Source organism: Penaeus monodon, unplaced genomic scaffold (assembly GCF_015228065.2).
Source record: "Penaeus monodon isolate SGIC_2016 unplaced genomic scaffold, NSTDA_Pmon_1 PmonScaffold_229, whole genome shotgun sequence".
Classification (NCBI taxonomy): domain Eukaryota; kingdom Metazoa; phylum Arthropoda; class Malacostraca; order Decapoda; family Penaeidae; genus Penaeus; species Penaeus monodon.
In genome coordinates, this window is record NW_023652921.1 from 15001 (window position 1) to 38992 (window position 23992).

At 40.7% G+C, this 23992-nt stretch overlaps 2 long non-coding RNA genes across 2 annotated transcripts in view; both read right to left on the bottom strand.

Annotated features, from left to right (window-relative positions):
• Nucleotides 1-23992, bottom strand: part of LOC119570190 — a 63603-nt gene that overhangs the window by 11542 nt on the left and 28069 nt on the right. The gene's annotated exons all lie outside the window — the stretch shown is intronic.
• On the bottom strand, nucleotides 1586-13709 carry LOC119570189. The gene is made up of 3 exons (XR_005228377.1): nucleotides 13601-13709; nucleotides 10888-12770; nucleotides 1586-1649 (listed from the first exon to the last, which is right to left on the bottom strand). It is a non-coding gene; the product is annotated as an uncharacterized LOC119570189 (long non-coding RNA).

Genomic DNA, 23992 nt, shown 5'->3' on the forward strand with positions numbered 1-23992 from the left:
GAAGAAAGGAGAGAGAAGAGAGAGAGAGAGAGAGAGAGAGAGAGCATTGCGAATCTATTACTTTGCGACAGGACAAGAGTTATAGAGCGCTTGTGATATTTACTTAAAATATCCCTTCATACCTCTTCAAGTTCACTGAAGGGAGTCAGAGCGAATACTTATTTACGCAAACCAACTCGTGGCTCAATACACTAACAGAGTATAAAGTGGAGTACCTAAATTATCTTCATAAAGGAAAGTTAATTAAATTCACTATTTTTTTTATTGTTTTCTGGAATACAAGCAAAACCAATACCTATTAATCAACTGGTTTGATTTCTTTGTAATTTCAGTAATCAGCTTATCAACATTTGTGAGAACAAAAGGATGTTTATCTGAATTCCAAAACGTTTCCATTCTCAATAATCCTACGTTCAATAATATATATATATTATATAATATATATTATATATATTATATAAAATATATTTTATATATAATAATTTATATTATTATATATATAATATATATATATATATATATATTTAATATATTAAAATATATATATATATAAAAATATATATATATATACATATATGCATATATATGTAAATATATATATGTAAGTGTGTGTGTGTCACATACACACACACACATGTGTGTGTTACATCTATCTATCTATATCTATCTATCTATCTATCTATCTATATATGTATATATGTATATGTATATACATATATACATATATACATATACATATATACGTATACATATATACGCATACATATAGTATGAATATATATATATGTATATATATTAAATTATATATGTATATATATATATATTATATATTATATATATATATATATATATTAAATATATATATATATATTCATATATATACATATCTATGTACATTTATATATCTATATCTACATTTATCTCTCTCTCTCTCTCTCGGATCACAATATTAAAACAACAATTAAGTATCATGCTGTGACCCTTCGGCTCAAACATGAACCTACCGTAAAAAAAAAAAAAAAAAAAAAAAAAAAAAAATATATATATATATATATATATATATATATATGAATATAAATATATATATATATATATATATATATGCGTATAAATATAGATATATATATATATTTATATATATATATATATTATATATATATATATAATATATATATTATATATGTATGATTATATATATATATTATATATATATATATATATATATTGCTTTTATATACAGCGAATATACACTCAATATATTTAGTGTGTGTGTGTACATAGATAAATAGATAGATAGAGAGATAAATAAATATATATATGGATAGAGATATAAATGTCGATATAAACATATATTCCTATGTGTATTTGAGAGAATCTGTTTTTGTATAATTACAGATACATAAATATGTATTCATGTTTGTTTGAATGCATGCCTGTGTTTGTTTGCCTATGAGTATGCCTTTTCCTGCGTGTCCGTCTGAAAGTCAGAGTGAATGTTTGCTCATACATGAACTTACAATAAATGACCTATCTGAACAGTGTTGCCCCTCTGATGCTTACCTTTGAAGAACCGGCGCGGGCGTCAGCGGAAGGGGCGGCGAGGGCGGCCCGTAGTCCTTCTGCGTTCGCCGGCTTTTGACCAGAGCGACCTGAAAGGGAAGGTGACTCGGTCTTCATCGGTGGGCGGACTTAGAGGCACCAGACACTCGTGCTCTCATCGCACAGCAGCATGAGGAAGCCAGGGTCATCATAGGAAGGGAAGAACACATGGATCATGGATGATGGTGGTGGAGATAGGGATGATGGTGGTTGTAATGGGGATGATGGTGGTGGTGATGGGGATGATGGTGGTGGTGATGGGGATGGGGAAGGGGATGGGGATTACTCAGTCTTACCCCTTCTCTCTTTGTGTCTCTCTCTTCTCTGTCTATATGTCTGTCTTTCTGTCTGTCTGTCTGTCTGTCTCTCTTTATCTCTTGTTCAGTCGCTCTGTACACCTCACTTTTACTCCTAATCTATTTTCTGTATCCACTACATCTACCACATCATTTCCCCCTTCCACTACCCGACTTCCCTATCCACTACACCACTGCCCCATCCACTACACGACTTCCCCATCCACTACATCACTGCCCCATCCACTACACCAATCCCCCATCCACCCCCCCCCTGCCCCATCCCATACACCACTGCCCCCACTCCACCCCCCACTATGCACCACTAAACTTCGCCAAACCCCCCCCTCCCCGCCCCCCCCCACTTAATACTCAACGACATAAAAACCACTGAGAAAATTACTTGTCCTTCCTTGTTCCACTTCCTTGTTCCTCCGTCTGGCTTACGCGACCAGATTTTGGCGGGGTGGCGCCAACCTGCTTTCAGTTTTCGTTTCGAGACATTATGATACGATGCCATGGTTTATTATTCGGGTTATTTAAAAATCACTTTTTTTTTAGGGGGGAGGTGGTTGGGGGTGTGTGGTGTGTGTGTGGCTTTGGTGTTTTCGGCAACTTGCACGTTAACCAAGGAAGATAGCCCGCCAGGCCCGCCCCCGATAGGGAAGCCCCCCCTAACCGGTAAGGGGTGTTCTCCCCCCGGAAATTCATTAAAGGCTGAATTTTAAATTTATCTTTTATTTTAAGGTTTTTTTTATTTTTTCCTTTCAGTTTTGGATCGTTTCTTTTGAAGTCTTTTATTTCTTGTAATGGCCAGGTAACTAGATATTTCCTAAATGACAGAAGAGACGGATCACCTGAGTGTCCCCCTAAGCAAGGAACCCTCGCTCTAACCCTCGCTCTCTCTCTCTCTCTCTCTCTTCCTGTCTCACCTCCTCTTTCCCTCACACACTTCGTCTGTCTCTCAGTCTCTCACTTACTCTCTCCCAATTACTTTCTCTCTCTTTCATTCACAATTACATCTCACTCTCCCAATTACTTTCCCGCTCTTTCACTCCCAATTATTCTCTCACTCTCTCAATTACTCTCTTTCTCTTTCTTCTCTCTCTCTATTGCTTTTTCCGAGACAGTGTTTTCTCCATCTCTGACCTTTGGAACTTAGAGTGAGTAACTCCAACTGACTGTTCTATCTTATCATCTGTTCTTTAATCGCTTCCCGAACTGCCATATATATTGTAAATTCCTGCGCCCATAGGTAGCTGTCCACAGACGTAGCCTAAGCCGGTCTTGTCAGTGTCTTCATTGTCACCCTATTGATTCTCGTCTCTTAGTGTATACTTATCTTATAAAACTGGTCATTGTTTTCCTTTATTGGTTCAACGTTGCTTTCTCTTTCATTCACCCTCTTTTTAGCCAGGCTTTTAGTTCGTCTGGGCAGAGCTCCGGGATTACCCAATGCTCTCTCGCAACCTGCCAGCTCTGCCACCAGGAGCTCCAAGCTCACTGTTTTGCGGAGCTTTTCCCGCGGCCATGCTCGTGTCATTGGCACCAGCCCTTCGCAGCTCGGGTACATTGGTCACGGTTAGCTCAGTTGTAGATGTCAGCCTGAAGCTAACCGAATTCTACGGGCCCCTCCGCCACGTTTCACTTATATCCTTAACTAAACCCTTTCCTTCACTTATGGTAAGACAATCGGCTTGGGATGATAAATAAAGAGGGAGAAACCAAACACTGATCAAGATGCCATAGAACACGAACAAATTCGACTACTTTCGGGCGACTGGCTCTTTGCTGCACAATACCCTCAGTATTAACATACAAAGATCTTGACCTCTTCCAGTTCTGTGGCTCACTCTTTCCTACTTCAAGGTCCTGCCAAGAATTCATATGTGAGTATGTGTACGTGTATGTGTATACAGTGTATACACATAGATGTGTGTGTGTGTGCCATGCGTGTAAGTGTGTGCGTGTGTTTATATGCAGGCATGTGAGAATGTACATTTATGTGTGTGTTTAAGTGTATGTGTGCGTGTGCATGTATGTGCGTTATGAGTATGTGTAAGTGTTGTGTACACGAAAGTACGTATGTACATTTACAGTATATGTGCCTAAGTGCATGTGCGTGTAAGTACGTGTCTATGTGTGTGTGTTTGTGTGTGTATGTGTGTATGTACATTCATATGTGCGTGTGTGTGTACGTGTATGTGTGCGTGTAAAAAGACTCGCTCATCAGCCCTCACATCGAAACCCCATCATTACTGAGAAGTGTAGGACCCGGTGTTTGTGCATTTCTGTTGAACATTCTGTTCACTGTAATTGTAAATGATTTCTCTCTTACAGCACTTCTATTTATTGAAAATGAACTCAAAAGAAAATCAGGAAAAAGAGATAAAAGGGTAAGTTCTGGTCTTATACTGGGAGAGAGGCAGCGAATATATACAAAAAATATTACTCCCTTTACCCATTAATATCAGGTCATAGGTAACTGTTGTAATCCTCCGTCGTAGGGAGTCCGACACAAATGTTCAGAAAAAAAGGAGAGGCGACAGGTGTCCTGGCGAACTCCATCCCAGGTGTCTGTGGCGGGCTTCCCATGTGAGGATACGCACATGGGATGTGCGTATCCTCACCTTCGCAGCAATTAAATTTGTATTCCATTTCTGGCTTTTCGAAATGCCTTTTTAGAAGGTTTTTCTCACAACTTGCAATGTGGTTCCTGAATTCAGCGCAATGACTCGGGTGTTTCGTCTACACCTACATGCATTCCAACACACATACAAATAAATACAATCATATGTTTACATAGACACACAGGCAAACTCTCCCCCATCCGCTGACAGCCTCTGCCTCGCAAAGGATCTTTTTCTGCGCGACGAGTCACAGTTTGGGCGGAGGAAGGAGAAGGGATGAGGGTGGGGGAGTTGTGCGGTGCTGGTTGTTAGGTGGTCGTTTCACTGCATGCAGATCAAGCGCCAAGGGAGGTTGAAGAGGCCACTATAGTAATACATGACGCCGATGCGCCACACCTGAGGCGTCGGAAAACAAGCGTCAGATTAGCGACGACGCCTTGGGTTGGGTCGCGAGAGGACTTGGGTGCCGCGTTGAGCTAAACCTTCTCCCTTATGTCAAGTAATAGACTTATATGCACCTACATACCCCTACACACACATAAATAAACGTACACCCATACACAAATACAGCCAAAACCACAACCACAAAAGCACAAATATAAGGACACATATATATGCATATACAGATATTTACGGTTATAAATATATACACCTACACGCATACATGCAACCATTCACATATTCACACAGAGGGTACAGAGTACATATCTTATCAGTGGTTCTCAGGAAAATAAGAAGTTCAGAGAAGGAGACGCCGTGTAATGCAGCATTATCTATATCACATTACTGAAATATGTATGCTATTATGACTGTATGTATCTGTTCTATTTTAGACAAATTATATAATGTTACACGTTCATCTCTTTTTGCTACGATAGACATTCCAATGCCTCGCCTATCCCCTTCTGCAAGAACTAAGTATTGTTGAAAAATTACCTTTCCTCACCACCGACTGTCAGATACTAAACACGTGATTTATAGCACTTCTTAGACCACAGTACAATATGGCAGGCAGCTTCCCTGCGGGGAGCCAAGGAGCAACACCTCCCTCCCAGGAGCAGTCGCACTCCATCATTAATCTTCAGTAAAGGAGTCAAGACATGTAGGCTGTCTACCTTAAGTCTTTGGCTCCCCATCTACCCTACTCCCGTAGGACCCATCTCTCGGGCTCCTACACGCCATCGACCTTTTCTGCGAAGGAAGTTTATGGTTGCCTTATCATGTGTGGGCGTGTGTGTGATAAGGAAGGGGAGAGGGGGGGAGGATAAGAGAGGCGAATGGGAGACAGAGGGAGGAGAGAGAAGTAATAAAGAATGGATGGACGGATAAGAGAGATAATAGAAGACGGAGTCAGGAGAGAGATAAAGGTAATACAGAGTGGAAGGAGGAGGAGAAAGAGAGGAATGATAATGAACAGGAGGAAAGAGAAAGAAAAGCAGATGACGTACAGAGGGAGCAGAGATAAAGGAAGGCGAATGGAGGACGGAGGGAGGAGAGAGAGAAAGAGGTAATGTAGGACGGAAGGAAGAGAAAAAAACAATGGAGATAAAAGGCAATTGATAAGAAAAGGAGAAAGGATGGCACCTGAAAACGAAGGAGAGATGGCGAGACGGGTGCACAGGCGGAGAGGGAGAGGGATGAAAGAAAGAGAAAAGGAAAGGCGGGAGAAAGAGACAGGAGTGGGGTTGAGGGCGAGACAGACACTGACTTTGATTCTGCATAAAATAGTAAAAGAAGGTCGGCAGACGGCGAGTGGCACGTAGCCTCGACCTACGGAGCCTCGTGAAGGTCGCCGCCGCCCGTATGGGCTGGAGATAACTGGACTCCCACTCCTTCGCCGCCGCCTCCTGTGGGCTGGGGATAGCAGGACTCCCACTCCCTAGCCACCGCCTCCTGTGGGCTGGGGAAAACAGAGCTCCCACTCCCTCGCCACCACCCCCTGTGGGCTAGGCATAGCTGGGCTCCCACTCCTTTGCCGCCGCCCCCTTTGGGCTGAGCACCTGGCTTCGTACTCACTCGCGGCGCCAGAGCCTCCAAGTCCCGAGCACAGAGGACTGAGCCATTGCGCGAAAGGGAACGAAGTCCTTCGCAACACATGCAATGGACGACAGGAACTGGCACAGGAGGCACAGGCGCTCGCAAGGATTGCCGGGATACGCGTCAGGGCGTCCATCGGATGTGCTAATAAATCCACAAACATACATGTATAATCACACATGCCTCATAAGCACATACTCATGCACACATACAGACACGTGCATGTGTGTTCCTCCCAGAACGGAGGTTGTGTCGCTGAAAATTAACTCTTCCCGACTTGCTGCTTATCATCGCATCTGTGAGCTCGCCAGATAACGCGCGGCTGAAGGTCACCTTCGCGACTGCCGAGGCACTGGCACTCCTTGGCGACTCTGAGGCACTTATACTTGGTTGGGGGGTGGAATCGTGGCAGACTGCATGAGGAGGGCGCGGCAGGCTATATGGGGGGAGTGGAAGTCTATAGGGGTGTGTGTGGCAATATATTGGGGAGGGAGGGGATGGCAGGCTATTCAGTGTAGCAGTCTATGAGTGGGGGGCAGTCTATTGGGGTGGGGCGCAGGAGTCTATTGAAGAGAGGGGAGGAGTGTCATTTGGGAGGGGGTCATGGCAGTCTACTTGTTCGGAAAGATTTTTTTGTAGGGAATGTGAATTGTTCTGCAAATATAGTTTCAAATCAAGTAATTTTCTCTCTGTTCTGATTCTCTCTTCGTCTCACGATCTCCCCTCTTTCCCTCTCCCCCTCCCAACCCCCTCCCCCATCTCTCTCTCTATCCCTGATTCTCTCTTCGTCTCTCGCTCTCTCTCAGACAACAGAGGGAGGAAAGGAACGCCGAAAGGACGCTACTATTTAGGGCAACACGGATGCGCCACGCCTCAGAAACAAGCGTCAGATAAGCGGCGATGCTTTGGCTTGGCTCACGAGAGGACTTGGGTGCCGTGGCAACTGACTGGCGTCGAGCTAAACATTTGTGTTTATTTCTAATAATATACTCTTGCATAAACAGTCTTTATGCCTTCCTTTACTTAGTAATTCACACCTCACTTTAAGAAATTGCACATATGTCTCTAACATTGTGTGTTTGTGTCTATGTGTCTCTGGTAGGCATTGTATGTGCATATTTGTATATGCTTATGTGTTCACCTATTTTATTATGTTTGTATCTGCGTCTGTGTATGTGTAGGCTACCTGTTGTCTACCCGGGACGGCGGCTGATCAGGAGATGAAACCTATTGCTCTCACTCTCTTTCTTTTGCCTATTCATTTTCTCCCTCTCACACCCTCCCTTGGGGTCAGCCGAGGTAAGGCAGTGCTACAGATACTTTTGAAAAAGTCTTCTCATCCTGCTTACGTGTGTTGTTGTTCGCCCATCGAACGCATCATTCATAAGCCCAGGAACGGTGATGTTTGACAGTAATCGATTAAAATGTACAGATAATATAATTGTGATGAAAGAATGACTCTATTTTTACGGACTTGGTGTATTTACAGAGCGAAGATTTTTTCTCTCTATTTCTCTGGCTAACTATCTCTACCGGCCTTCCTGTCTCTTTCTCTCTTTTCCTTTCCCGACTCCCTCTTTTTCTATTTCCGTTTTCTCTCTCCTTTTTATAACTCACTCTTTCTCTCTCCCTGAATCACTCTCTCGTTCCCTACTTCCTTACCATTGAGTCGCTCACTCTCTATTCCGCTAACTCTCTCTTTCCACCTGTCTCTCTCATTCATCCCTGCCTTACTTTTTTTCCCCTTTCTCTTATTCGCTCTGTGTCAATCTCACTCCCTATCCCTGATTCTATGTTCGGCTCTCCGTCTCCCCCCCCCCCCAACCAACCAAAGCGCGTCTCACCATTCTTTTCTCTATGCGTGTGTGTTTATATGATGTTTATACGTTTTTGTCTGTGTGTGTATGAATGCATTTGCCTGGGTGTATATGTTTGTTTGTGTGCGCGTCTGTCTGAAAGAGTATGAGCATGTGTGTATCTCTCCCTCTCTATCTATCTATTTACCCATCGATCTCTATCTACTTATCTCTCTTGTGATGGAGGCGACCAGGAAATATGAGGTGGACATCAAGTGTAAGCACACTCTGAAACAGGCAAGAAACAATACAGCTAGGATACAGCTAGACTAGGACGAGGCCAGGAAAGGCGAGGCGGTTGAGGCGAGCAACACTTTGAGACTACTTGTGGGATGGGCAAGTGCAAATGGAAAGATGTGTATACGCTTGGATATAAATATTAAATGGAGTTTGGTGTTTAAAAGGCGAGCAAGAAAAAGAATACAGGGTATGGAGATTACAAAGATCACATATCCGTTACACTATATATTACAGTGCAGAGATAATAGGTTTACCTGAACAGTGTGAATGGATGATCAAGAATAGCTAGCTATTTGAAATTTTGAAGAGTCACACATATTTGGCAGCAATATTTTATTTTTTATCCATCTGAGACACAAATATTTATTGCAATCTCTTCTCAGGGTTCATAATTGTATAACATGTATGTGATATTTTGTATTTGTGGTCTGTGTGATTATGTGAGGGGAGGAAGGACTACCCAAGATGATGGAGAAAATTTCTCATATCAGGATACTGACGTGCAAACAACTGACTCTCTCTCCTTCCTTTAGCCTTTGTATTCCTCCGCACGCCCTCTTCTCATCCTCCTTATATGCCTGTTTATAGGCTTTTGTCAGTGTGTGTGTTTGAATGTGCTTGTCTGTGTGTTTATATATTTTTTTTGTCTGTGTCTGTCTACATAAGTATATTGGTATGTTTTAGGCATATTTTTTGTCTACCAGGGGCGGCAGCTGATAAAATGATAAACTTTATCTCTCTCTCTCTTCTTTCCCTATCATCTCTCCCTTTCCTGAACTCTCTCCTTTTGGCTTTCTCTTTTTTGCGTTCACCCAATTTGTATCTCTCTGGCCCAGTTTGAGAATTTACATTCACTTCACTCAGCCGGAATTCACATCAGAGAGGAGGAATTTACACCTCACTCCAGAAAGAAATCACATGTACGTTTGTGTGTGCCTGTTTCTGTGTGCGTTTGTCTGCGTGCGTTTATTTAACTGTGTATTTCCCTTTAATTTGTGGGGGGATGTCCGTATATGCATGTATGTAAGTGTATTTTAATGTTTGTATGCGTATGTCTGTGTGTGTGTGATGTAAGGTGTACCTGTTGCAAACCCGGGGCGGCTGGTAAAAAGATAAAGTCTATCTCTCTCATTCTGCTTGTCCCTCTATCCCTCTTCACCCTTTTCCCCCACTCTCGATCTTCCTCTTTCTCTCTCTATCAACTTTCTTCTCTTTCTCTCTTTCTATCTCCATGATTCGCTCTATCTCCCTCTCCCCCTTCCAGCCTCACATACGAGCCCAATGCTCATCGCATTCCTCCCGCTTCCATTGCCTCTCGCTATCCCTAGTATCACCATTCTTTCGTCGCCAGTGATTTACAGAAAAGAAGCCAAATGAAGCACAGGAGCCAAAGCTCTGCATTTATGAAGTGAAATCGCTAAAATATGTCTTTTCATGGAAAGAAAAATTTTCCGATTTTTTTCCTGTCATCCTCCAAATACATTTCTTACTGGTTTATTTAGCTTTGGCCTTTAGCGTCCATTTCTCTCACACACACAATATTTTCCAAAATAACGTTTGCCAAAAGATGGAGAGTTTTCTCCTCATTACACAAAAATATAACTTACTCCCAATGATTAGTTCTTTACATATGAGGTCTATAACTATTATAATTATAGTAATTATTACTGTTGATTTCCTTTCTCTCCATCTTTTTTCTCTCTCGCTCCCACTCATTTACATTGTCAATAACTCATATACTCCCTTATTCAATTACTCCTTTCTCTTTTTGACTCAATTACACTGACTTTTTTTCTCACTGTCTCACACTTACCAGCTTACAGTGACGTAACTGGAATGATAAGTGCGTGTCTGTTCTTTCAAACGCTTCCCGAATCAAAGGCAGATTTCGCGAGTGTTTCCGCCAATAATTAGGACAAATTGAGGACTGCCTCCATGGAAGGACTCTCCAAGTTGCCCTTGAGGGCCGGTCCTCCAATGAAAGTCCGGCGGACCTCACGGAAGTGTCCTTGGACCCTTATCATGGAATGTCTACTTCAGTGACATCCTACAGAGAGAGAAGGTTTATTGTCACGATGTGTGACTATTCTGTGTCTTTTCCATTCGTTGTGTTCGCTTATTTCCCCTTTCCGTGTCCATTTTCTCCTCCCCCTCCCCTCCTCCCACATAATCAACGGATACTGTGCCGAGTTGCTGGCGCTCCCTGAAGCTACGCCAAGGGCTACTTACAATACGGGCGTTGCTGTTCGAGGAAGCCATGGTAGCGGTTGGGGCGTAGGTTGCGGTTGTTGTTGAAGCGTTGGCGATGTCCTTGCGGCACTTGGCGCTCTGGGTTGAAAGTGAGCTCGCTGTGGTCGCGCCGCCTCGCTGCCTATTCTTATCGGTGACCTTCATTCCACAGATAACGCAAACAGGACAGTCAGCCTCGCTCAGGCTCTTACGACACACACAAATGCATAACACGTGCATGTGTGTATCTCTCCTTCTCTCTCTCTCTCTCTATCTACCCATCGATCTCTATCTATTTATCTCTCTTGTGATGGAGGCGACTAGGAAATATAAGGTGGACATCAAGTGTAAGCACACTCTGAAACAGGCAAGAAACAATACCAACAGAATACAGCTAGAATACGACGAGGCCAGGAAGGGCGAGTCGGCTGAGGCGAGTGACACTTTGAGACTACTTGCGGGAGGGGCAAATGCAAATGGAAAGACCACATATCCGTTACACTATATATTACAGTGCATATATAACAGGTTTCCATGAACAGGGTGAATGGATAATCAAGAATAGCCAGCTATTTCAAATTTTGAAGAGCCACACACATTTTGCACCAATATTCTAACATTTATCCTTCAGCTGAGAATTGGTCATAATTATATAACATATATATGGTACTTTGCATTGTTTGTGCTATGTGTGATTATGTGAGGGAAGGAGGGACTTCCCAAAATTTCTCATATCAGGCTACTGATATGTAAACAACTAACTCTGAAACCTTAAATTTTTTCTCTTAATGTTTTTATGCGTATGTCCGTGTGTGTGTGTGTGTGTGAGTGTATAAGATGTACCTGTTGTCAACCCGGGGCGGCTGATAAAAAGATAAAACCTCTCTCTCACATTCTGCTACTCGTTCTCTCCGTCTTCACCCTTTTCCACCACTCTCTCATCCCCTCTCTCTCTATCTTCCTCTTTCCCTCTCTCCCTATCAATTTTTTTCTCTTTCTCTCTTTCTATCTCCCTGATTCGCTTTATCTCCCTCTTCTTCCAGCCACACATATGAGCTCAGTACTCATCGTATTTCTTCCGCTTCCATTGCCTCTCGCTATCCCTATTATCACCATTCTATCGTCGCCAGTGATTCACAGAAAAGAGGCCAAATGAAGCACAGGAGCCTAAGTTCTGCATTTATGAAGTGATATCGCTAAAATATATATTATCATGGATAGAATATTATCCGGATATTTTGCTGTCTTCTCCCGAATACATTTCTTACTGGTTTATTTAGCTTTAGTCTTGAGCGTTCATTTCTCTCTCACACAAAATATTTTCCAAAATAACTTTTGCTAAAAGATGGAGAGTTTTCTCCTCATTACACAAAAATGTAAATCTAATTACTTCCAATGCTTAGTTCTTTACACATGAGGTCTGTAACTATTATAATGATAGTGATTATTACTAATGATTTCCTTCTCTCCCTCTTTCTCTCTCTCGCTCCCACTCAGTTACATTGTCAGTACTTCCTATACTCCTTTACTCAATTAATCACTTCTCTTTTTTAATCAATTACCCTTTCTCATTCACTCTTTATTTCTCTCTCTCTCACTTACCAGCTTACAGTGACGTAACTGGAAAGATAAGTAGTTGGCTGCTTATTCTCATCATTTTTATCACAAGCTACGTGTCTGTTCTTTTAAACGCTTCCCGAATCAAAGGCAGATTTCGCGAGTGTTTCCGCCAATAATTAGGACGAATTGAGGACTGCCTCCACGAAAGGACTCTCCAAGTTGCCCTTGAGGGTCAAACCTCCAGTGAACGTCCAGCGAGAGGCACCGGCCCTCACGGAAGTGTCCTTGGACCTTTATCATGGAATGTCTACTTCTGTGACGTCCTGCAGAGAGAATGGAAGGAATAAAAGAGAAAACGAAAGAGAGAGAGAGAACATAAGAGATAATAAAAGAAAAAGAGAGTGAATATAAAAGGGAAGAGAGAGAGAGTGTAATAGGGAATGTGAGAAAGAGATTTATATGAAAAGGAAATAAAGAATATGAGAGAGAGGGACACAGAGAGAGAATATAAGAGAGAATGAGAGCGAGAAAATGAGAAAATGAGTGAGAGAGACAGAGAATGACGGGCATAGAGAGAAATCAATAAGGAAACAAGTAAGAAATTGATGAATAAAGCAAAACCTATTAAAGACACTAATTAAAAGAACCACCTGGAAACACAAGGAAAAATTCGAAAGACAACACACTCTTTGCCTAAATAACAAATAAAGAAATATGTCTACGTCCCCGAAACTGGCTAAACCTCCTGAGCGAGCCAACGCCTGCACAGCACGGCCACCTTGATTAGACAGGCAACCCTTGCAGCTGGAATTCTATCCCAGGCCCGGCACGGAGTAAGAACTACATTGACAGTCCACAGATACCGTAGCTCTGCTGAGCAAGATGATATCGCAACAAAAAACTTTTTTTTTTTTTTTATCCTTTCAAACTTCGCTATTCAACCGCGACGGAGAGAGATAATGCTGACGATGGTCATGATTCTGATTATTGTCACGATGTGTGAATATTCTGTCTTTTCCATCTGTTGTGTTCGTTTATTTCCTCTTTCTGTGTCCATTTCCTCCTTCCTCTCCCTCTCCCCTCCTCCCTCAGAATCGATAGATACTGTGCCGAGTTGCCGGCGCTCCCCGAAGCTGCGCTAAGGGCTACTTACGAGATGGGCGTTGCTGTTCGAGGCAGCCATGGTAGCGGTTGGGGCGTAGGTTTTGGTTGTTGTTGGAGCGTTGGCGTCCTTGCGGCAGTTGGCGCTGCGGGTTGAAAGTGAGCTCGATGTGGCCGCGCCGCCTCGCTGCCTATTCTTATCGGAGACCTTCGCTCCACAGATAACGCAAACGGATCAGTCACCCTCGCTCAGGCTCTTACGACACACCCAAACCCATAAGGAAGATATAGTTGTGTGTGTGTCAGCTGAGGAACCTTCCTTCGTGCAGCACTGCAGTGTCCAACCATGGATCGCATTAGCCCGCCCCCGTAATGAACAATGACCTCTTTTTACCTAGTCTGGGAATCCTGATTGTAAAAAAAAAAGATAGCACTAGGTATCTTAAATCCCCCCCTCAAAAAAAAAAAAAAAAAAATGAAGGGAAGTTAGCACGAGACATACTATCTCAAAAAAGACGTGAAGAGGTCAGCACAAGGCATCCTGTTCATTAAAAAAAAAGTAAAGTGATGGAAACAAAGCATTATGACGAAAAAAAAAGGATCCTGACTTTAATAAAAGGTAAGCAGGTTAGCACAAATGGTACAGATGTTAGCATGAAGCATCATAAGTCAATAAAAAAAGGTAAAGAGGCTAGCACAAAGCATCATAAAAAAGAAGAGGCAAAGAAGGTACCAGAAAACATCATGACTCAAACAAATAGTTAAAGAGGTAATTATAAGGCATCCTGACTCAAAAAACAAAAACAAAACAAAAAAAAAAAAAAAACAGGTAAATAGGTTAGAACAAATGATTAAGAGGTTAGCACGAAAGATCATAAATAAAATGAATAAAAAAGGTGGTAAAATAAAGTGAATTGCTTAGTAAAAGTGATCCTGACAAAACAAAAACATAAGCATAAAAAAAAGAAAGAAAGAAAGAGAGACTGAGACAGAGAAAAGAAAAGAGGTTACCAAAAATGGTACAGTTAGCAGGAAGTATTACTAACATCTTTATATCAAATTTTTCTTTGGAGTCATGCTGTTTTGTTTTAACCTTACTTTTTCATAGAGAGACAGGATACCTTATACTAACCCATTTTTTTTTTTTTTCTTTTTGAGTTAAGATGAATCATATTAACCTCTTAATTTCTTTTTTTTAGTAATGCTGTTTTGTCCTAAGATTTTTTTTTAAGGAGACAGAATGCCTCATATTAACATCTTTACCTCTTTTTGGAGTCATTTTCTGCTAACCTCTTTACCTCTTTTATTTCTATTATTTTTTTTAAGTAATGCTATTTCGTGTTAATTTCTTTGTCAACTCTGCTAACCTGTTTAACTGTATTATTTATTTATTTATTTTGAGTCAGGATGCCTTAAACTAACATTAACCTTATACTAACATTTTTACCTTTTTTCTTGGAGTCAAGATATCTTCTGCTAACCTCTTTTATTATTATTTATTTAAGTAATGTTATTTCGTGTTAATTTCTTTGTCCTCTCTTCTGACCTGTTTAACTGTATTAGTGTTTTTTTTTCGTTTATTCATTTTTATTATTTTTTTATTTATTTAGAGTCAGGATGCCTTAAAGTAACCTATTTACCTCTTTTATTGGAGTCAGGATGACTCATGTTATCCTCTTTACTTCGTTTTGGAGTAATGCTCTATTCTCCTAAGCTCTTTACCTTTTATTTTTTATTTATTTATTATTTATTATATTATTATTTTAGTCAGGATACCTTATGTTAACCTTTAAACATCTTTTTGGAGTCATGATGATTTGTGCTAACCTCCATAACTTTTTTTCTGAGATAAAATGCCTGTTAATAACCTTCTTTTGGATGATGTTTCGTGCATTTTTCCTAACATCTCTACCATTTTTGGAGCCAGGATGCTTGATAACAATCTTTTAATTGTTTTTTTTTATTCAAAATGCTTCGGCTAACCTCTTTACCATTTCTGCCAACTTTATCTCTTTTTTCTTGAGTCAGAATGCCTTATACTTACGTCTTTACCTCTTATTGAGGCGTAATGTTTTGTGCCTCTTTTGGGGGATTTATGATGCTTCGTGCTAATTTCATGCTAACCTCTTAATCTATTTTTTGCAGTCATGATGCTGCGTGCTAACCTCTTTACCATTTATGATAACCTCTTTACCTTTTTTTTCCATCAGAATCCCTTATACTAACCCCCTTTGGGCTGTGAGCACCTGGTTTCGTACTCACTCGCGGCGCCAGAGCCTCCTAGTCCCGAGGAAAGAACCGCCGAAAAGACGCTACTGTTTAGTGCAACACTGATGCAACAACTCAGGCGTCGGAAAACAAGAATGTTTCTATATGTCTACAAATGTGCGTGTTAGATTTTTTTTTTTTGTCTTTCTTTTTCTCTGTGCATGTGTGTTTAAATATCTGTTTGTACGTTTTTGTCTGTGTGTACGAATGCATTTGCCTGTGGGTGTATATGTTTGTGTGCGCTTCTGAGGAAAGAGTATGTGCATGTGTGTATCTCTCCCTCTCTTCTCCTCTCTCTATCAACCCATCGATCTCTATCTATCTCTCTTGTGATGGAGGAGACTAGGAAATATGAAGTGGACATCAAGTGTAAGCACACTCTGAAACAGGCAAGGAGCAATACCAAAACGATACAGCTAGACTATGACGAGGCCAGGAAAGGGCGAGGCGGCTGAGGCGAGCGACACAGACTACTTGTGGGAGGGCAAGTGCAAATGGAAAGACTTTGTACAGGATTGGATGTAAACATTATAGGGAGTTTGGCGTTTAAAAGGCGAGCAAGAAAAAGAATACAGGGTGTGGAGATTACAAAGATCACATATCCGTTACACTATATATCACAGTGCAGATATAACAGGTTTACCTGAACATGATGAATGGATAATCAAGAATAGCCAGCTATTTGAAATTTTGAAGAGCCACAATATTTTGTATCAATAGTTTACTTTTTATCCTTCTTCTGAGACACAAATATGTATTGCAATCTCTTCTCCGGAATCATAATTGTATAACATGTGTATGATATTTTATATTTCTTGTTCTGTGTGTGATTATGTGAGGGAAGGAGAGATTTCCCAAGATGAAGGAAAGAATTTCTTATATCAGGCTACTGACATATAAAGAACTTGTCTCTCTCCTTCCCTTTCTCCCTCCCGCCCTCCCTCACTTTGCCTTTGTATCCCTCCGCACACCCTCCCTTGGGGTCGACCATGATAAGACAGTGCTATAGCTACTTATGGAAAAGTCTTCTCATCCTGCTTATATGCCAGATTATATGCGTTTGTCAGTGTATGTTTGAATATGCTTGCCTGTGTGTTTATACATTTCTTTGTGTGTGTGTCTACATGTGTATATTGGTGTGTTTATGGTGTACCTGTTGTCTACCGGGGCGGCAGCTGATAAAAAGATAAAGTCTATATCTCTCTCTCCTTTCCCTATCAGCTCTCTCTATCCCCAACTCACTCTTTTTTGTTTATTCTCTTTTGTGTTCACCCAATTTATCTCTCGCTTGCCCAGTTTGAGAATTTACATTCACTTCACAAAGCCGGAATTCATTCCAGAGAGATGGAATTCACACCTCACTTCAGAAAGAAATCACAAATAGGTTTTTGTGTGTGTTTTTCTGCGTGCATTTCTGTGATTTTGTATTTGTCTTTAATTTTTTGGGATATGTCTGTATATGTATATGTGTATTTCATTGTTTGTATGCGTATAACCGTGTGTGTGTGTGTAATGTTTACCTGATGTCAACCCAAGGCGGCTTCTCCCTCTCTCCCTCTTCACTCTTTCCCCCCCTCTCTCTATCGTCCTCCTTCCCTCTCTTTCTCTCTTCTATCTCCCTGATTCGCCCTATCTCCCTCTCCCTCTTCCAGCCTCATATATGAACCCAGTGCCCTTCGCATTCCTCCCGCTTTCATTGCCTCTCGCTATCCTTGTTATCACCCTTCTTTCGTCGCCAGTGACTCGCAGAAAAGAAGCCAGTATAAAGCACAGGAGACAAAGCTCTGCATTTATGAAGTGAAATCGCTTAAATATGTCTTTTCATGGAAAGAAAATTATCCGGATATTTAGCTGCCTTCCCCCAAATCCATTTCTTACTGGTTTATTTAGATTTAGTCTTGAGCGTACATTTCTCTCTCACACACAATGTTTTCCAAAATACCTTTTCCCAAAAGATGGAGAGTTTTCTCCTCATTCCACAAAAATAAAACTTACTCCCAATGCTTAGTTCTTTACATATGAGGTCTATAACTATTATAATTATAATAATTATTACTGTTGATTTCCTTTCTCTCCCTCTTTTTTCTCTCTCGCTCCCACTCAATTACATTGTCAATGACTCATATACTCCCTTACTCAATTACTCCTTTCTCTTTTTGACTCAATTACCCCGATTTTTTATTCACTCTCTCAAACTTACCAGCTTACAGTGACGTAACTGTAACTGTAAAGATAAGTAGTTGGCTGTTCATTCTTATTTTTATCAACTTATGCTGTGTGTCTTTTCTTTTAAACGCTTCCCGACTCAAAGGCAGATTTCGCGAGTGTTTCCGCCAATAATTAGGACAAATTGAGGACTGCCTCCACGGAAGGACTCTCCAAGTTGCCCTTGAGGGCCAGTCCTCCAGTGAACGTCCGGCGAGAGGCAGCGGACCTCACGGAAGTGCCCTTAGATATTTATCATGGAATGTCTATTTCAGTGACATCCTACAGAGAGAGAAGGTTTATTGTCACGAGATGTGATTATTCTGTGTCTTTTCCATTCGTTGTGTTCGCTTATTTCCTCTTTCCGTGTTCATCTCCTCCTTCCTCTCCCTCCCCCATCCTCCCTTAGAATCGAGTTGCCGGCGCTCCCTGAACCTACGAGAAGGGCTACTTACAAGGCGGGCGTTGCTGTTCGAGGCAGCCATCATATCGGTTGGGGCGTAGGTTGCGGTTGTTGTTGGAGCGTTGGCGATGTCCTTGCGGCAGTTGGCGCTGCGGGTTGAAAGTGAGCTCGATGTGGCCGCGCCGCCTCGCTGTCTATTCTTATCGGTGACCTTCGCTCCACAGATAACGCATACGGGACATTAAGCCTCGCTCAGGGCCTTACGACACACTCAAACCCATTACAAAGTGTCAGCTGAAGAACCTTCTTCGTGCAGCACTGCAGTGTCCAACCATGGAACTTATTAGCCCGCCCCCGTAATGAGCAATGACCTCTTTTTACCTAGCCTGGGCATCCTGATTGTAGAAAAGAAGATAGCACTAGGTATCATGAATCACCCCCCTCAAAAAAAAAAAAAAAAAAAAAAAGATGTAGGGAAGTTAGCACGAGACATCCTATCTCAAAAAAGAGGTGAAGAGGTTAGCGCAAGGCATCCTGTTCCTTAAATGAATGTAAAGAGGTAGACAGAAATCATTATGGAAAAACAAGGATCCTCTTAAATAAAAGTTAAGCAGGTTAGCGCGAATGGTACAGATGTTAGCATGAAGCATCATTAGTCAATGAAAAAAAGGTAAAGAGGTTAGCACAAAGTATCATAACTCTAAAAAAAAGAAGTAGACAGGTTAGTATAAGGCATCCTGACTCAAAAAACACAGGGAAAGAGGTTACCACAAACCATCTTAAAAAAATAACAGGTAAAGAAGGTACCAGAAAACATCATGACTCAAAGAAATAGGTAAAGAGGCAATTATAAGGCATCCTGACTAAAAAAAAAAGCAAAATAAAAAAGGTAAATAGGTTACCACAAATGATTAATAGGTTAGCACGAAAGATCATAAATAAAATGAATAAAAAAGGTGGTAAAATAAAGTGAATATGTTAGTAAAAGTGATCCTGACAAAACAACATAAAAAAAGAAAAAAAGAAAGAGAGAGAAAGACAGAGAAAAGTAAAGAGGTTACCAAAAATGGTAAAGTTAGCAGGAGGTATTACTATCTTTATCTCTATTTTTCTTTGGAGTCATAATGTTTTGTGCTAACCTTACTTTTTTTTATAGAGACAGGATGCTTTATATTAACCCATTTACCTTTTTTTGAGTCAGGATAAATCATATTAACCTCTTAACTTCTTTTTTTTAGTAATGCTGTTTTGTCCTAAGATTTTTTATTTTTTTTTATTTTTTTTTTTTTAGGAGTCAGAATGCCTCATATTAACCTCTTTACCTCTTTTTGGAGTCATGATGTTTTGTGTTAACCTGTATAAGTCATTTATTTATTCATTTTTTTGAGTCAGGATGCCTTGATACTAATTGTTTATCTCTTTTTTGTAGCCATATGCTTTTTTGGTGGCTAACTTCTTTAACTCTCTTTTTTGGTCATGCTTTTTTGTGCTAACTTCTTTACCTATCTTTTTGATTCAAGATGCTTCTTAGTAACCTCTTTACCATTTGTGCTACCTTCTTTACTTCTCTCTGGAGTCAGGATGCCTTTTACTAAGTCTTTTTTTCTTCTTTTTTTGATAGTTAATGTTATTCTCTTTACCTCTTTTTGGAGTCATAAAGTTTTGTGCTGCCCCCCTTTTTTATCATAACCTCTTTCCCATTTTTGCTGACCTCTTTACCTCTTCTATTCATGATGGTTCGTGTTAACAGCTTTACCTTTTATGGTAACCTCTTTACTATTTTGTGTGTGTGTGTGTTGGTAAGGATGCCTTATACAATTTTTTTTACCTTTTTCTTGGAGTCAAGATATTTTCTGCTAACTCCTTACCTCTTTTATTTTTATTATTTTTTTTAAGTAATGCTATTTCATGTTAATTTCTTCGTCATCTCTGCTAACCTGTTTAACTGTATTATTATTTTATTTATCTATTTATTTATTTATTTTGAGTCAGGATGCCTTAAACTAACCTATTTACCTATTTTACTGGAGTTAGGATGACTCATGTTTTCCTCTTTACTTTTGGAGTAATGCTGTTTTGTCCTAAGCTCTTTACCTTTAATCTATTTATTTATTATTATTTTAGTCAGGGTACCTTATGTTAACCTTTTTACATCTTTTTGGAGTCATGATGTTTTGTGTTAACCTCCATAACTTTTTTTCTGAGACAAAATGCCTGTTAATAACCTTTTTTTGGATGATGATGCTTCGTGCATTTTTCCCAACATCTTTACCTTTCTTTTGGAGTTAGGATGCTTTATAATAATCTTTTATTTATTTATTTATTTTTTCGAATCCAAAATGCTTCGTGCTAACCTCTTACAGTTAGCATTTCTTCTAACTTCTTTATCTTTTTTTTCTTGAGTCAGAATGCCTTATACTAACCTCTTTACCTCTTTTTAATGTTTTGTGCTACCCTCTTTACCTCTTTTTGGGGATTTATGATGGTTCTTGCTAACTTCTTTTTTGAGACAGGATACCTTATGCTAACCTCTTTATCTCTTTTTTGAAGTCATGATGGTGCGTGCCAACCTCTTTACCATTTATGCTAAACTCTTTACCTTTTTTTTCAGTCAGGATGCCTTATACTAACCCCTGTGGGCTGTGAGCACCTGGTTTTGTACTCACTCGCGGCGCCAGAGCCTCCAAGTCCCGAGGAATGGACCGCCGAAAGGACGCGATTGTTTAGGGCAACATTGATGCAACAACTCAGGCGACGGAAAACAAGAGTTTTTCTATGTTTGCATATGTGCGTGTTAGATTTTTTTTGTCTGTTTCTCTTTCTCTGTGCACATATTTATATATCTGTTTGTACGTTTTTGTCTGTGTGTGTATGAATGCGTTTGCCTGTGGGTGTATATGTTTGTTTGTGTGCACATCTGTCCGAAAGAGTATGTGCATATGTGTATCTCTCCCTCTCTTCTCCTCTCTCTATCTACCCATTGATCTCTATCTATCTCTCTTGTGATGGAGGCGACCAGGAAATATGAGGTAGACATCAAGTGTAAGCAAACTCTGAACAATATCAACAGGATACAGCTAGACTATGTCGAAGCAAGGAAGGGCGAGGCGGTTGAGGCGAGCAACACTTTGAGACTACTTGTGGGAGAGGCAAGTGCAAATAGAAAGACTTTGTACAGGCTTGCATATAAACATTACAGGGGGTCTGCCGTTTAAAAGGCGAGCAAGAAAAAGAATACAGGGTGTGGAGATTACAAAGATCACATATCCGTAACACTATATATTACAGTGCAGATATAACAGGTTTCCCTGAACAGGGTGAATGGAGGATCAAAAATAGCCAGCTATTTGAAATTTTGAAGAGCCACACATATTTTGCAGCAATATTTTAATTTTTATCCTTTATCTGAGACACAAATACTTATTGCAATCTCTTCTCAGGGATTATACTTGCACAACATGTATGTGATATTTTGTATTGTTTGCGCTATGTGTGATTATGTGAGGACAGGAGGGACTTCCCAAGATGACGGAGGAAATTTTTCATATCAGGCTACTGACATGTAAACAACTGACTCTGAAAGCTTATATTTTCTCTCTCTCCTTCCCTTTGCCTTTGTATCCCTCCGCACGCCCTCCCTTGGAGTCAACCGAGATAAGACAGTGCTATAGCTAATTATAGAGAAGTCTTCTCATCCTCCTTATATGCCTGTTTATAGGCGTTTGTCAGTGTGTGTTTGAATGTGCTTGTCTGTGCGTTTATATATTTCTTTGTCTGTGTGTCTACATGAGTATATTGGTATGTTTGAGGTGTACCTATTGTCTACCCGGGGCTTCCATTACCTCTCGCTATCCCTATTATCAACATTCTTTCGTTGCCAGTGATTCGCAGAAAAGAAGCCAAGTGAAGCACAGGATCCAAAGTTCTGCATTTATAAAGTGTAATCGCTAAAATATATATTTTCATGGAAAGAACATCATCCGGATATTTTGCTGTCTTCCCCCGAATTTTTTACTGGTTTATTTAGCTTTAGCCTTGAGCGTCCATTTCTCTCTCACACAAAATATTTTCCAAAATAACTTTTGACAAAAGATGGAGAGTTTTCTCCTCATTACACAAAAATGTAAATCTAATTACTTCCCATGCTTAGTTCTTTACACATGAGGTCTATAACTATTATAATGATAGTGGTTATTACTAATTATTTCCTTGTCTCCCTCTTTTCTCTCACTCGCTCCTACTCAATTACATTGTCAATAATTCATAAAATCCCTTACTCAATTACTTTTTGACTCAATTACCCTCCCTCACTCAACATTTATTTCTCTCTCTTTCTCTCTTACCAGCTTACAGTGACTTAACTGGAAAGATAAGTAGTTGGCTGCTCATTCTTATCATTTTTATCACAAGCTACGTGTCTGTTCTTTTAAATGCTTCCCGAGTCACAGGCAGATTTCGCGAGTGTTTCCGCCAATAATTAGGACGAATTGAGGACTGCCTCCACGGAAGGACTCTCCAAGTTGCCCTTGAGGGCCAGTCCTCCAGTGAACGTCCGGCGAGAGGCAGCGGACCTCACGGAAGTGTCCTTTAACCCTTATCATGGAATGTCTACTTCAGTGACATCCGACAGAGAGAATGGAGTGGAACAGAATATAAGAGGGAGAAAGAGAGAGAGCATAAGAGAGTGAATATAAAAGGGAAGAGAGAGAGAGTGTAATAGGGAATGTGAGAGAGATTTATATGAAAAAGAAATAAAGAATATGAGAGAGAGGGACACAGAGAGAGAATATAAGAGAGAATGAGAGCGAGAAAATGAGAAAATGAGTGAGAGAGACAGAGAATGACGGGCATAGAGTGAAATCAATAAGGAAACAAGTAAGAAATTGATGAATAAAGCAAAACCTATTAAAGACACCAATTAAAAGAACCACCTGGAAATACAAGGAAAAATTCGAAAGACAACACACTCTTTGCCTAAATAACAAATAAAGAAAAATGTCTACGTCGCCGAAACTGGCCAAACCTCCCGAGCGAGCCAACGCCTGCACAGCACGGCCACCTTGATTAGACAGGCAACCCTTGCAGCTGGAATTCTATCCCAGGCCCGGCACGGAGTAAGAACTACATTGACAGTCTACAGATACCGTAGCTCTGCTGGGCAAGATGATATCGCATTTTATTATTATTATTTTTTTTAATCCTGTCAAACGTCGCTATTCAACCGCGACGGAGAGAGGTAATGCTGACGATGGTTATGATCCTGATTATTGTCACGATGTGTGATTATTCTGTCTTTTCCATTCGTTATGTTCGCTTATTTCCTCTTTCTGTGTCTATTTCCTCCTTCCTCTCCCTCTCCCCTCCTCCCTCAGAATCGACAGATACTGTGACGAGTTGTCGGCGCTCCCCGAAGCTACGCTAAAGGGCTACTTACGAGATGGGCGTTGCTGTTCGTGGCAGCCATGGTAGCGGTTGGGGCGTAGGTTTTGGTTGTTGTTGGAGCGTTGGCGTTGTCCTTGCGGCAGTTGGCGCCTCGCTGCCTATTCTTATCGGTGACCTTCGCTCCAC